The 14993-nt window shown below is 44.1% G+C and overlaps 1 protein-coding gene across 5 annotated transcripts in view; it reads left to right on the top strand.

The window, feature by feature from the left end:
* Nucleotides 1–14993, top strand: part of chrm3b (cholinergic receptor, muscarinic 3b) — a 1038143-nt gene that overhangs the window by 431172 nt on the left and 591978 nt on the right. The window contains exon 1 of one of the 5 annotated variants that reach the window (XM_078557273.1): nucleotides 2987–3028. The exons of the other annotated variants lie outside the window; for them this stretch is intronic. The gene's annotated coding sequence lies outside the window, so the exon portion shown is untranslated. Of the gene's footprint in view, nucleotides 1–2986; nucleotides 3029–14993 lie in introns of those variants that run through there. 5 annotated transcript variants of the gene reach the window in all.

Here is a 14993-nt window from a genome sequence, read left to right as displayed (position 1 = left end):
ACCAAATCCTGTTCACCCATCACCTGTGCTCACTGACCTACATTGATTCTTGGTTAAGCAACACCTGATTTTTAAATCCTCATCGTTGTTTTCAAAGCCCTCCATGGCCTCTCTCCTTAACTTTGTAACCTGCTTCAGCCCCAAAACCCTTCGAAATATATGTGCTCCTCTACTTCTGTCCTCTTGAGCAACTACAATTTTATTCCTGCCACCATTGGTGGCCATGCCTTAAGCTGCCAAGGCCCTGAGTTCTGGAACACCCTCCTTAAACCTTTCCATCTCTCTAACTCTCTTTCCTCCTATAAGATGCTCCATTAAACCTATCTCTTTGAGCAAACTTTTGGTCACCTGCCTAATATCTCCTTATATGGTTTGGTATCAAACTTTGTTCCAAGTTTTAAAAGTTCAAGGTGCTTTATAAATGCAAGTTGTTGTTGTTTATCCCTGATGTGAACAAAGGACATTAATGAGTTTTGTTTAACAGGAATGATTTGATAAATGGAATAAATTTGTCCCTAACAGTGCATTGCCTGGATAATGTTATAACTGTTGCAGGTATGCTCCTGAGATGTACTGTATGTTGGATATCATTTCAATACTTCAATAGTGTTACAAATAAAAAAGTTGCTCCAAAAGTGCAGCATTTAGGCCCAGGTTTTCGCTGCTGAATTGAGTGTACAGAAAAGGGACAATTCCCATCTCTGTGAACACAACCATTCAAACGGCCGCCTACAGCAGGGATTTTCATCCTGGGGAGCGAGCTGGATTGGAAGTCAGGCCCGCTGCCCCCGGAATGAGGGTGAAGGCTGCCAGATGTGGAGGCGGGCTGGGCTGGAGGCCTGCCTCTGTGCTCCGGCACTTTGTTTAAGTTACTTTAAAAAAAGATTAATACAAAAAAACAACCCTCCAGCCTTCACCCCTCACCACCACTCACACCCCACACACTCCCCATTCTCCATCCATGCTAACCTATGCCACTTCATGATCCTCTATCCACCCCCATGGCCCCTCATACCCCCATGGCCTCCAGCCCTCACCTCTCACCACCACGCACCCCCCACATACCCCCCATGCTCCATCCATGCCAACCTATGCCACCTCATGTTCCCCTACTCACTCCCCATGAACACTCATACCCCATGCCTCCCTCATCCCCATTGCCCTTAATAGTCCCAATGCCAACTTAGTGCCAACTCATGCCAATCCATGCCCCATCCACCATGCTTTGCTCTTACCCCCTCCATGCCAACTCATCTAGTACCCTTTGACAGTTTTGACAGTTCCTTGAAAGCTTTGGCTGTTCCTTGACAGCTCTACAATGCTTTGACAGTTCCTTGACAGCTTCAGCAGTTCCAGTGAGCTTATGCACTTTTTATGAACAATTATGTTTACTTTAACAATCTCATAGGGTGCCTTACGAATCCCAATGGTGCCCCGGGATCATATCCAGAGTGGTGCCGTACCTCTTCAAAGGGGTACCCGGGCTATCCAAATGAATCCACCAAGATCAGACCTCCTCTTATGTGGTCTAATTGGCAAACTCTGGATCCCACTTCAGTGGAGGCAGCTGGTGATTTAAATGGCCAGCTGTCTCCGTAAACCATGCAAATGCAAACCCCGGCCCTACTTCAGTTCCACCCTCATGAAAATAGGAAATGCCGTGCTCTGGGGCGGGATTTAGAATTTCTGGCCATTTCCAGGATTTTTGCCACGATGGAGAGATTCTCCGTCATGGTGAAAATCTGAGCCTTAGCCTCTGTATAGAGTATAGCACACTTGATAAGTATACCACAACAACTTATATTTATACAGAACCTTTAATATAGTAAACCATCACAGGATTCTTCACAGACATGGAATCAGACCAAAAATCAACCAAGAACCAAAGAGGGAGAGATTTGGACAGATGATCAACATCTTTAAATGTTGAATGTAGGAAGTGCTGAGGTACTCTATTGGACCTCCTGAGCATTTTCTAATTCTTTTCTTCAGCGCTTTGAAATTGTGCTATTCAAATCTTTAACCTTTATCACTTGTGTGTAAGTGTGCAGACCAAGAGTCCTCCGCTATCTAGGGTGTAATTCAGAGCACTTTAGATAAGCTGGGTACTACTGATTGTGAATCACGCTGTGCAGCAACCAGTATCAGACCATGAGTGTCGTATAACTGTAGCATCAGATTAACATCAGCACATTTCAATTTTCCCATAGTTTAGCTGCTTTTGATTCTCAGTCTCCATCATAGGAAATACAAGCTTTGAAATAAATATTCAGTGACACATACAGCAACATGCTACTTATCAAATACTCCACAGCCATGATATGTTTATATCTATGAATATTTTTAATGTATAAGGAAATAAATTTTTGCTGCAAATCTTCATTAATTGTTTACTTCTGTACATTGTGTTGGGCTGTACTTACACGAATACACACATTGCTTTGAAGTTGTCACAATTTTAGAAATGTAAATAGACTGCAAATTGCCTTTTCACTCCCTGATACGGGTTGTCAAACAATCTCTGGGTCGTTGGTGCTGCATGACATTAATAAATTAACCTGATTTATATAGTTATAAGGCTGCAACAGATCAAAAAATAAAGGCAGCTGTTTGACCCATCCAGTACATCCTTTCACCGAAGCCTGCAATCCATCCATAAAATCACCTGATTACCTCTTGAATGATTCCAGTGCCTTTTCCATCACTGCCCCAACCCAGAGACGATTCCAGGTATTAATTTTACTCTGTGTGTGGGAAGGATTGCTTGATGACAGCTGTGCAGAGCTTGCTTTTAACTAGTTTGATCCCTTGTCCCGTTGCCATGATGTAAATTGAATTAATACTCCTTTTAGCCATTGTATTTGTAAATATGTTAAACATTCCTCTAAGGTCTCCTCTCATCCATCTTCTTCCAAGGCTGAAGTCCTTCACTTTTAATTCAGTCATTTCATTCCAGGGATCAGCTTCGTGGCACCACTTAGTTTTTCCCCCTGGGCATTGGCGTTCAGGACTGAATATAATGCCTAAGGTTAATAATAACATATCCTATTTTGCTATGATCTGTATGCAATTTTCATTTTACCCCTTCTACTTTTTGGATGTTTTGTTCCTCAATGTGGGGGAGGTCAGAGGGAAATGAATTGTTTTGAACCTCATGATGATACCAAGACTGATAGGTCAGATATAGATGAGTCAATGCAGAGTAAAACTACTTTGGTCCTGCGGCAACAAGGTTACTTTATTCCTCTGTTGCTGAACCCACTCTATGCCCTCGTCAGTAAATGAGAAGTGAGTAGGTAGCCACCTCCCAAATATTTGCTTGTGTCACTGCAAAGCATGATACTTTGAGTTGTCTGAACGCATCCAGCGATGTCTTGCTCTCTAGTTTCCCATTCATTTCAGGTAGGAAATGCTTGACGTTCACTTTATGCCAAGCCCTGATGGTGGTTTGAAGGATTGTACACTATTAGAACATTGTAGGCACTGGGCATGTCATGCAATTCCTTAGCGAGGCACACTGGGACATCAATTTTCGGTGTGGCAAACACAATTTTCTCGTTAGCTTTAAACACAAAAGCATCAAAGCCTTGAACGTGTTCTATCAAAGAAGATAAACTCTGGCATAGGTCATCACACATTGTTGACACTCACAGCTAGAATTCTCCGCTCAACACCCCTCCCCTGACTTCCTGTCCTTGCAAACATCACTCCGCCATACATCGGCTGACTGACAAAAATCCACAACCTGGTTAAACCATCCGTACTTACCACTCCATGATGACCTGTTCAACCCACCTACTGCCCACCTCCCATCTCGGTGCCCCACATGGAGCATCCTTCCTGAGCAAGATTTACCAGCAGACACCCTCAGGATCATGGGAAACACAGGAAGTTACTACAAGTTCCTTGTTACAAAACCCATCTGTGGAATGGCTTTGAACTACTGTGGCGAGAATGGTCCTTGCTAAATAGGTTCGGGGCAGGCCAGGCCCTGGTGGAGCCAACTGCCGGGGCTGCAGTACAAACCACTTATGCACTGGTGGAACGATGCAAACAATGCCGCACGTTACCTAGGAGTGACCCTTGTACAGACTAAGTGGCAGGCTGATCACCTTGAACTCAGCAAATGAGGATGCTGTTGCTTGGTTTCAGGGACTTGCATTCATTAAATAAATAAATAAACCAAATCATAGAAGATAATGATCAGGAAAAGGAATGGGCGGAGTTGTCCAGTTCCATTGGTAGTGGGCAGCGGGTATCACAGCGGGCATGAGCCAACAATGTGGCGAGAAGGCCAAAAATCAGTTTCGATCTGTCGTGAAACCAGTTTGCAATCATCCACTCCGCCTGTCAGTGATGGGCCGCGTTTCCTGCGTCTAGCATCGGGAACTTAATTTCAATGCATTTGCATCTCATCATTGTGCCCTCACGCCAGGATCATCACCCCCCACGTCAAATTTACCGCCCATGCTGGCTTGACTTCAGAATGGCATACTTCCTGACTGCCTTTAAAAGGCGTGCACCTGGTGAATTGAACCTTGAGGGGAACCTGGAGGTGAGCGCACACAACCTTGCGCAGCACTCGTGAGCATCGCCCGTAGGACATCAAGGAAGATGCGCCGCAAATTTGGTGGCGGGTGGGTGCACGGGAGCTGAGGGAAGTCTCTTTTTCCCAGCTGGCTTTCAGTGTGGTGCCAGGGCCAGTGCTCAGTACGTGGGTGGGGGGAGGGTGTGGGGTGGGGGCAAGGCAGCTGACACTGAAGAAAATAAACAAGCACATGCCGGCATGGGGCGGGAGTGGGGGGTGGGGGTTGGGGGTGAGGGAAGTCCCACACATGGAAAGGCTTGTCCAAAGTGAGCATTTTTCTGCAGCTGAGACTGTTCAGCTGCAGCTCCATTGCCATGCTCGGAGTTGGGCCTCTGAAGCTTTTCTGCCCACTCAAGCAACGCAAAAGCATGAAGGTGCTACCAAATTCTCCAGAACTTTTCACCCCTTGGGCATACATAGACTGCAAATGAATGTGCGTTTTATGGGATAGTAGAACAATTGGCCGACTGGGCAAGTCGTGGAATCCCCTTGCGAAAGGTGGGCGTGGAACAGTCGCTGGTGGAGCCCTTTGCCATGGGTTTATTAAGGATTGGACCAGTATCCATCATGGGTCAAGCTAACAGCGCAGCATTGCAGTGCAGGTTAGGAGAATGCCTGTGCCTGAGCTGAGAGCACAGTCCACTGGCTGGAGCTGCCGCCAATCGGTCAGGTGGAGTGGGGTGGAAGTGGGTGGGGCTTCAGACAGCCATGAAGTGCACCACACACTGGTCATCCAAGCGGCATCTGGCACTCTTCTGTATGCATGAAGGGGCCTTCAGGCTTCACCAAGAGGGGTTCTTAGGACACATATGCTAACCCACGTGTCTCTCTCTTTCATCCTGCAGGAGAAGAACATCAGGATCGTGGAGACTGGTGATTTAGCGGTATGCCTAATGACTTACAGAGAGCAGAGAAGTATAGGAAGATGAGAGTGGCAGAGGCGCCTGGCTTGGTAATGGGAGGATCATCTCCCTCAGGATGAAGCTGTGGCAGGGCCTCCTGTGGACGCAGCTGAAGATCCACAGGGAGCCGTCATTCATAGGTGCCTCACTAGTCCCAGGGTCTATAGACGGCGCCTGTTATTCCTGCAGTTGACCGAGGACCAGTGTCGCTGAAATCTGTGCATGTCTAGGGAACTGGTCAGTCACTTATGCCACCTGCTTGAGGATTTGGTGCCAATGGGACATGGAGGGTATCTACTGCCAGTGGGTGTGAAAGAGACTGTGGCGCTCAATGTTTACAACAGTGGCTCCTTCCAGGACTCCACAGGAAACCTGTGCAGGATCTTGCAGATCTCCACCCAAAAGTGTATCCAGGAGGTCATGGGCACCCCCTTCATGAAGGCACATTGTGCGTTTCACCTGGGATCAGGAAAGCCAGGAAGCAAGAGCACTGGGATTTGCACAGATCTCTGGTTTCCCACAGGTGCAGAGTGCAATTGACTGCACTCTGGCGATGCAACGGGGCCAGGACCTGGCTGAGGGAGATGGAAGAGCTGCAAATCTCCTCCAATGAGGAGCACGTCAAAGTGGATGATGGTGATAAGGTCCTCGAAGGCAAGGATGCGGCGATGAGGCCCTCACACTGGCCAGATGAGGCAGGTGCGTTCGGGAGGCCCTCATAGCTGCAATATTCGTGGAGGATAATGATGAGATGCAGTCGGGACAGTCCTGACATCCTCACCTTGCATCTGTGAATATTTGACTCCTGTTTGGCTGATGGCAGTGCACATACCCTCAGTGCTCAGGCTCATGTCATGGAGACACAGCGGAGGCTCTAATAGTAGCAAGAATCCAGAAAGATGATGACGACATACAGTGAGTACACTCCATAGATCTTCACATAGCGTCTGTGAATGTCTGCCTCCTGTTTGGCTGAGGGCAGCTCGCTTGCGCTCTGTGATCAGGGTCATATCATGGAGACACAGGCGTGAAACTTTAAATGCACCTGATCCTTTGTCAGCCCTCAGCACCTGCCCACTTCAGGAGCACAGCGTCACCGGACACAGATAGTGAAGAGATGGGGGGCCAGCCCCACCTCAAAGGTGCTGAGAGCACACAGAGAGAATGATGAAACTCTGTGACGCCTGCCCATGACAGTTTGGCAGCAATGATAAGCAGCATCGGGGTGCAGGCATCACTAATCTGTCCAGTGGCTGTGAAACTGGACTTTGCTCAGAAGGTTACACACTGCACAGGGAAGAGGCCCTGGACTGAGACACCTGCCTTTATCTTGGGCAGTAACCAAGGTTTCACACCTGAAACACAGCTCATCAGAACAAGGAGCCATAGACAATGAGACATTCTTAGGAATTTATTTACAATAGTGAACATTATGTACAAGTGATTAACATCCATGCCTATGCTATGCAACTACATTTTCTTAACCTTCCTAACCCTGCCACTATGTCTTGGTGTTCGCCGGACATCCACAGCAGAGGTGGAGACAGCCTGCTGACTGTGACACCCTGTCTATGTTGATCTTGGTGGACATCCTTTGGAGGACCAAGACCTGGAGGGCCCCGGCTGCTTTAGATGTCCTGCTGTGGGCCAGTTGCACCCACCTTGGCCTGTGGAACTGGTGCTGCGGGAGTCACAGGAAGTGGGGATTTGGAACGTCTGGACATTCCCAGAGTCACCTGGATGGATGGCTCTGGGGTGTCGAGCTGTTGCTCCTCCTCCCTATGGGTGTCCAATGGCCCTGGCTGACTCCTTGAGGAGAAGGGGACGTTGGAGTGAGATTAAGCTCCCCACACCCCACTCACATTGACACTGTTGGCGCCCAACTATGGCGTCAGCGATGGACTTCCACCTATGCAGCAGTGCAAGACCAATGTCCTGGACCAAGGTCTTCATGGGAGCCGCCATCCTGCCAGTGTTGACCTCGGTGCATCGGTAAGCACTAATGTCTTTTAGGGAAGGAAGTCTACTGTGCTTCACTAATCTGGTCGACATGTGACTCCAGAGCCAGATTGATGTGGTTGATTAATTGTCACTCAGTTCAAGGGCAATTAGGGATCGACAACAAATGCTGGCCTTGGCCGTGATGACCACATCCCATCAAAGAATAAAAAATAAGAATTCTTATGCTGCCCCATCAACCTTGCCCTGACCCATTTTTCTGCCTTGGTCAATGGCTTGTTGCCATGGCAATTCTTAAAGTCAGCCTGCCTGTGCCAGGCTGGGGAATCCTTGGGATCTGAGAGGAGTTGAAAGGCCACAAAAATTGGATTTAAGGTTCCCATTGAAGGCTTTGGCCGAGACCCAAGGACAATTGGAGGGAGGAAGGCTGATGCAAGATAGGCAGCCAACAACAGAACACAAGAAATAAAAGCAGGAATACTGCATAGGGTCCATCGGGCTTGCTCTGCCATTCAATGTGATCATGGCTGATCTTCGGCTTCAGTTCCACTTTCCCGCTCGCTCCCCATATTTCTTAATTCCCTGAGAAACCAAAAATGTGTCTATCTCAGTCTTAAATGTGTTCAACGATGGAGCATCCTCTGGAGTAGAGAATTCCAAAGATTCACAGCCCTTTGAGTAAAGAAATTTCTCCTCATCTTAGTGCTAAATTATCGGCCTCTTACCCTGAGAATGTGCCCCCGTTTTTTTATATTTCCCGCCCACCAAAAACAATCTCTCAGCATCTACCCTATCAAGCCCCTTCAGTACCTTCAATGGGATCACCTCTCATTCTTCTAAACTGCAGAGAATATAAGCCTAATTTGCTCAGCCTCTCATCATAGGCAACCCCTCGCCCCAGAGACTAATTTACTGAACCTTCACTTTACTGCCTCCAATGCAAATGTATCTTTCTTTAAATATGGTATAGCCAAGGATAGAGACTTAAAGCTCTCTGCCAATGATCATGTGGGAGCTGCAGTAACAGCCATTGCTGGAGTTGTTCTGGCCTTGTTAGGGCCTATCTGTATGAAAACGATGATGTAGTTCTAATGTTACTAGACTAATAATCCAGAGGCCCAGACTAATGCTCTGGAGACACAGGTTCAAATCCTACAACAGCAGCTGGTGGAATTTATATTAATAAATTCAATTAATTAATAAATCATGATTATAAAGCTAGCTTCGGTAATAATGACCATGAAACTACTCTCAATTGCCGTGAAAATTCACCTGATTCACTAATGTCCTTTAGGGAAGGAAATCTGCCATCCTTACATGGTCTGACTGACATGTGACTCCAGATCCACAGCATTGTGTTGACACTTAACTGTTCTTTCAAATTGCCTAGTAAGCCATTCAATTGTACCAAACAACTACAAAAAAGCTGAATCAGATGGACTGCAGTGGCCCAAGAAGATGGCTCACCACCGCCTTCTCAAGAGTAATTTGGATGGCCAACAAATATTGGCCATGCCTACAAGGTCCACATCTCATGAAAGAATTTTTTAAAAACTAAGGTGAACCACAGAAAAGAAGCTGTGGATGAGTGTCATGTGTTGAGAACTACAGTAACGTCAAGGAGAAATTGGGAGGACTAAAGATTGAAATAACATCTTGGGATTAGTCAGCAGTTGCAAGGGCAAATAAACGATTGGGTTACTAGTGAATCCTATAAACATACCTCCAAGCTTTTGTTGCTGTCACTCTGACAATGCAAAGGACTTCAATGTCAGGGCATCCTACATAAGAAAGGACACATAGACAGAAAGAATTTCCAGAAGGCTGCTAATGATGACTCCAGCTTTTAGATCACTAAGTTATGGAAATACAGTAGGGAGGCTAAATTTATTCTTAAAGGAGTGAAAAAAAAGGTGATTAAGAGGAACGTGATTCAAGTTTTATTAAAAATAATGAAGAAATCTATAGTGTGCATCAAGAGAGGATTTTGTAGAAAATCTGAGGATGTGATTCTAAATTGAATAAGCCAGAAATTAAACATAGCCTGTGAAATATTGATTTATGGAACATGCTGCCGGCTGGAACAAGAAATATAGAATCAATAATGTATTCAAGTGGAAATTGGATAAATTCTTCATTCAGCAGTGTAAAATGACATGGGTGTCAGAAGTAAATGATTTTTTTTTAACACTAAAATGATACAAATCCTGAAAGAGGACAGGATTTGAGTCCTCTAGATGGAGTGAATGGCATTTTCCTGTTCCAATACTCTGAACGTAATTACATTTTGTACTGAATCAGCCTATGGGCTCCAATACTTCCAGTCAGCAAGTAATCTGCTAATTCAACACTGTGATAAGATTACAAAAATTTTACACGGGAGCTCTTTGTCAAATCATCACTGGCTCAAAATCCTAGAGCTCCCCATCTAACAGTGATGTGGGAGCACATTCATCACATGGACTGCAGTGGCTCAAGAAAGTTGCTCACTACTGCCATCTCAGGGCAACAAGGCAATAACAACGGGCTTTGCCAGAAACACTCATATTCCAAGAAAGAAAGAAAAATGCTCAAACAACTCTTTAATAAGATTTACAGCTGACCTCCAATTACTTCTGGTTTGTTACACCCAGTTGTTTTATATTCTGCTGGAACCTAAGTTGTGTATCTTGTTTCAATTTTGAAATTGTTTCTAGTGGACACTGCTTCCAAAGAAGAGTGAAGCTGCAGGTTTCACGCTAGTGTTAACCGTGGCTCGGTTGGTAGCACTCTTGCCTGGGTCACAAGTTTGTGGGTTTCTGGAGTGGGACTCCATAAAACCTAGGTTCCAGTGCAGTATTGAGGGAATGATGTCCTTCAGAAAAGAAATTAAACTGAGGTTATATCTGTTTTCAAAGACAAAGACAATGTAAATTACTCTATTGCACTATTTTGAAGAAGAGCACGGTGTCGTGTATTGCTGTGTATCTTAGATGCCTAAATTATCTCAGAGCAATGCAGAGATATCACTAGTTTCAAATCTACAACAGATTTATTTACAATACTCACAAGTATCTCAGAACTTATGGGGTTTTCTACAGACACACGTGGTATCTATTCAGATCCTCAGGCCTTCCTGGAAACTTCTTTTCTTAGCTCTCTAGCACCACCCACAAGCTTACACATCCAGCTCAGTGTACATAGGTCAGAGAACTGACTAGCATAATCAAATACAGATCAATCAAATCATTGAACACCACAACTCCCCCCCTTTTAAATAAATACATTATTTTCAATTAAATCATTCTAAACAACAGACATTTACATCACATGATTTCTTAGAGTTCAACTTGTCTGTTTTCTCTAAGTACAGAAATAACCTTTGAGCTATGGAGGTCTCTTCGATCTGCAATTAAATCTATGAATCTGATGCTGTGGTTCTATGTGATTAACTTGATGAGGTGGATGATCAACTTTACTCATAGGAAAAGGAAATGTATCTTCAGAATCACTGCCTTCAAAATATCCTGATCTGCTCACTGTCAAACACCTTCCGTTCCACTTGCTATTGTCATCTAACCGATAAACATTGGCACTGAGCAACCGCTGGATCAGCTTTGAACCTGATACCAATGATGCAAGTTTGTAGGCACGATTTGGCCTTTTGATTTGAACCCAATTCCAACCTAAAATTGTGCTCCCCTTGCACCTCCTCATTTGTCAAAGTATATTTTCGCTTTACTTTGATGCTTTGTGATTTCGTCTGGTTTTGCTCTCATGTCTCGATTACTGCAGAAAGAAGAGACACATTGCCGAAGCTTTTTGTCTCGCACTCGATGACAGAAGCAAGAATGCCAAATTTCAAAGGGAACAACAAATTATATTGCATGAGAAAAGGGATGCTGATTGATTGGCAAGTGGGCTCTGATTGGTCAAACTGCTGCCATAAATACACCGGGGAGCCAACATGTCTCTTTTTTCAGCACTACTCAAGTTCTGTACTTCCAAGTGACTGTCTGACATGATCATTAACTGGTGGTGATGGCTTAAGAATGGTCAGTGGCATATGGAAATTACAACCTATCATAAGTTCGGCTGCTGTCTTTCCGGTCAGAGAATGTGGAGGTAGAATGTGAATGGATTCTTTGAATGTTTTCCCCTCTGACATACCAACTCTCAGACTGTCCTTTATCACCCCGTTAAATCGTTCAACGTCACCATGTGTCGTATCACAATGTCAGATGGTGATAAATTCCATAACTTGCTAGGAACTCCGTCAACTGACTATAAACAAACTGTGGTCCATTGTCTGTGGTGATAGTCTCTGGCAAACCCTGCTCAATAAACAATCTGTTGCAGGAGAGCTATCCTTGGGGTGCAGGCCAATATTCATCCTCAATTAACAACAGGTGAAAGATTATCTGGTCAGTGCACTGGCATCTTTCATGTCCACCTGAGAGGATTGATAGAACCTCGGTTTAAAATGTTACATCCAAAAGATGGCACCTCTGACAGTGCAGGACTCACTCAGTACTGCACGGGAGTGTCAGCCTTGATTTTTTTGCTTAAATCCTGGATTGGGAGTTGAACAACCTTGTCAGAGACAAGAGCACAACCAACTGAGTCTTGGTTAGCACCTTTGCTTTGAAAGTACTGCCCTGATTTTGGTCTTTGGGGTATGTTGTGTGGATAGTGGGTGGAATGGTTACAATGGCCACCCAATGTCATTCGTGCGAAGTTCACACTATATTGATGGTCAGAATTCATTTAAATGTAATTGGTTAGCTGTCTTCGCATCTTGAGCACTGGTAGGCAGCTCAGGGATGGTGAAAAATTAGATGGAGCACAAGCCTGCGGCAACGGGTTGAAGGCAGAATCGGCAATAGACAGCATACTGCAGAAAGTAAGTCAGTACCTAAAAACTGAGTGACCTTGTTAAATAGAGGAAGAACGTTGTTTGGTGATGACTACTTTGCACTTGGAACTCGAGCAGTTATCCTAAAAGCGTATAGCAACATATATTTCATCTTTCCCATGAAGGACATCTGGGTGTTGATAAGATGAAATAGTGATCCTGTGAAGCAGTCTGGTGCCTGGCAATAGGTTGCTGCATAGAAGAGTTTGTTAGAAACTGTATAAAAAATCTGTTAAACTGTATGCTGCACCCCTACAACCCACCCCATGGCTAACAAAATCATGGCAACAGCTCCAATTACATATATTTGGAGAAGTGCAAGCAGCCCTTAGGACTCAACGTTTTCTGTTTGTTGTTTATGACCGACATAGCAAATGGTCAGAAATCGCTACCATAAATTTCATGCCACTGTTTCCATTGCATATCAAATGTTGTGAAGACGGTGGGGTCATGAAATGATGCTGACAGTTCTTGTACTGTAGGAAGTAGAGACTTGTCTGGAGTGATAGCTTTGTTGACCTTTGTTGATGCACAGTCTAAGTTCATCATTTTTTTGTCGTGCATCGACTAGATTTGATATCCACAGCAATAAGTAGATTTGCTCAACAATACCATCTGCTTCTAGTCCTTTCAGTGCATGTGACACTTCAGCACGGATTGCAAACAGTAATTGTCTTAAATTTTGAGAAACTGGTTGTATTGATGTGTCAACATGAGCAGTGTGGCAGCACCCCTTAATCTCCCCAAACCCAGTAAATAATGAAGGATACAGGCGTGTGTAGTCTGTGTCATCAATCAAGTTAGTATGTGCTCTGGTGGGGTCTTCAAGTTTGAATCCAAGCCTATTGGAAAGGTTTACTCCCATTAGGTTTCGGCCTTTGGCTACATGGAAGGTAGACCTGTCTAGGGTGACATTTTTGTAGCGGACCAAAACTGTAATCATTTCTGAAACTGGAATGATAGAGTCATCGTAAGCTTGAAGATTGTTTGTTGCAGGAGTGAGAGAATTGTGAAAAATACTGATGGTAGAGTTTGTCACTCAATATAGATACTCTTGCGCCAACATCAATGAGAAGTGACACTGAGATGCCCAAGATTTGAACTGAGCGCTCCTAACAATGACCTAATGGCCAAGATTTGCCATTTGGGGACATTCCACAATTTGGGTACCGTTTTAAAGGTATCTGATCATGATGGAGTTGATGAGGTTGCTGACATCTCCTTGTCACTAACCACTGCACTTGAGCTGGTTGGAAAAGCTGTGTCTGCACAATTTTGTAACTTTTTTGAATCTAACATGACAAATTCAATTTGTACTGCCAAGATCATGGAGTTTTCCAAGGTTAAATCATCATCCTTCATGAGGAGACATTACCTAATTCGTGGAATTGAAGTGTTTTAAATTAATTGGTCACAAATTAGTTCATTGGTTAGTATACCAAATTTACATGTAGAAGCCAATTGATGCAATGCTGCCAAATAATGTTTAATTGACTCACTGTTTCCCTGGGATCTCTGATGGAATGTATATCATTCGATCATCATACTCTTCTTTGGTCTGAACTATTTTTTGAGAGCACTTACTGCCATAGTAAATGTAAGATGTATCTTCTGTGAGATGTTTGAATATTTACTGGCTTTCTGCTCTAAGGCAATGTACAAGCATCGCCTTCTTGCAGATCATCGTTGCATCTGGACTATCCATCCTTATAGTGAGCAAGTAGGTCGTGATCCCCAAAACCCATTGGTTCCACAACATTGGAGGATCTCCCGGTGATGAAAGAAATGTTTCTGGATCTGGTAAAGTTAAACTCTTCTCAACCATCCACATTGTCACTTTTGTTATCTATTCGCCAGTTTTGTGTATATCTTAGATGTCTAAATTATCTCAGAGCAATGCAGGGATAACACTCGTTCCAAGTCTACAATAGATTTATTTACAGTACTTAAAAATATCTCAGAACTTATAGGATTTTCTACAGGCACACATGGTCTCTGCATAGAGCCTCAAGTCTTTCTGAAAACTTCTACATTTTCTTAGCTCTCTAGCTCTACCCACATGCTTAAGCAATCCAGCACAGTGTGCATAGATCAGAGAACTGACTAACATAATCAAACACAGATCAATCAAACCATTGAACATGATATAAATGATTGCAAATGTCCTGGTCAATAGTTATCCCTCACTCAACATCACAAAATAAGATGATCTAGACATTATCACATAGCCGTTTGTGAGAGCTTTGTGTATGCAAATGATCTGTCATGTTTCCTACATTGCAACCATGACAGCACTTAAAAAATGTACTCATTAGCTGTGAGGAACTTAGTGAAATCCTGAGGTTGTGAAATGTTCTATATAAATGCTAGACTTTCTCTTTTTGATTTAGCGAACCTGGTTCCAAGCACCACAGACATAATGGTGCGAATGTAGTTGGTCAAAGGTTGCATTTGTAACTTTGTTTCTTGCTAGATCATTCCTGAAGCCAAAAGAAATTCTGTAAATCTCAGCAATGTCAAAACTACATTTTTGACCTGTAAAGGCAGGCAAAAAAAAAATGACCATCCACTTAAGTTTGTTGTGACTGGAACTTGGCCTGTGGAGCTGGGAGGGCAACAATATCTCCTCTTGATGGTCTGTTGTTCCAAC

Source organism: Cetorhinus maximus, chromosome 14 (genome assembly GCF_964194155.1).
Source record: "Cetorhinus maximus chromosome 14, sCetMax3.hap1.1, whole genome shotgun sequence".
NCBI lineage: Eukaryota > Metazoa > Chordata > Chondrichthyes > Lamniformes > Cetorhinidae > Cetorhinus > Cetorhinus maximus.
Note: the sequence above shows the minus strand (reverse complement) of the source record. Positions and strands in the feature narration are given on the sequence as shown.